We start from the raw sequence: 1,077 nt of genomic DNA, 5'->3' as shown, positions 1-1,077 counted from the left end.
TAATTAGGAATAACTGTAAATATATGGTAGGGACCCAGCTAGAAATCACAGCTGATTACATATGGGATTCAAGCAGGAACCTAAGATGAAGCAGGAAATGAGCTGGCCAGAAACCAGGCTGAGAAGGAGACAGATACAGGAGAGGGGAGTCCCAACAGATTCCCAAAACAGGCCTGTATTTTCATGGGAGCTCAAACTGCTATCGCTTGCAGATTGGAAGTGCTGACTAAACAGAACCAGGAGTTTGTGCAGGCACTACACTACAACCCCACCCCAGTCCAGCACCCCAAATTCACTGATGGATATTACCCAAATTTGCCTTAACATCAGAGCCAGGCAACAGCAATTTGGCCTCCTCTGAGAAAGTCTCCTGTATATCTACACTACCACCTTCCCCAAGGCGAGTATAAGGATTGCCTTGAGCATCGTGTTCTTTGGCTCCTTACAGCTAAGCAACAGATTTCAGGATCTCAAGGCCTTGTTCACCAGTGCGCTGGGTGAGTACCCAGAGCACTGCTGTAACTGCAGATACCATCAGGCTTACTCTGCAATAAGGTGGACTTTTCAGTGTCCTAATCACTGCAGCACTACACACACCAGTCTCATTACACTTCAGTATGTCCTAGGGAGGCTCCACGTGGAGTGCCAAGAGGGTGAAGAGGAGTAGTTACCCTGCCAGGAGGAGTTAGAGATAAGCGGGTCATCTGGATAGTAAAGCAGGTCCAGGATCAGAGCCTGGCAGCTTTGAGATTTGGCAGAAAATTATAGATATTGCTGGAGGCTCCATGTGCTGGTATCCGATCCATGGGAATATGGAGGCTGTATGAGAAGAAAAGCATAGGTAAGTAGGTAAATTATTTTTTAAAAAAGTAACTGTAAATTAAAGGAAGAAAGTAAGGGATGCTACTGAAGCACAAAACAAAACAGGTCTTATGGCTGCCTGTATGTTGACAATTTTTCTGCCTTGTCCTAACCAATGTCAGTATAAGGTGTTTCCCATGCCATTGCTGTGGGTAATGCAGCTAAACGCAGCTAATTTTGGATATCTAGCTATGGTCGAAGAAAGTGCTTCCTTGT

Source organism: Pygoscelis adeliae, unplaced genomic scaffold, assembly GCF_000699105.1.
Source record: "Pygoscelis adeliae isolate BGI_AS28 unplaced genomic scaffold, ASM69910v1 Scaffold190, whole genome shotgun sequence".
In the NCBI taxonomy this organism is placed as follows: domain Eukaryota; kingdom Metazoa; phylum Chordata; class Aves; order Sphenisciformes; family Spheniscidae; genus Pygoscelis; species Pygoscelis adeliae.
Note: the sequence above shows the minus strand (reverse complement) of the source record.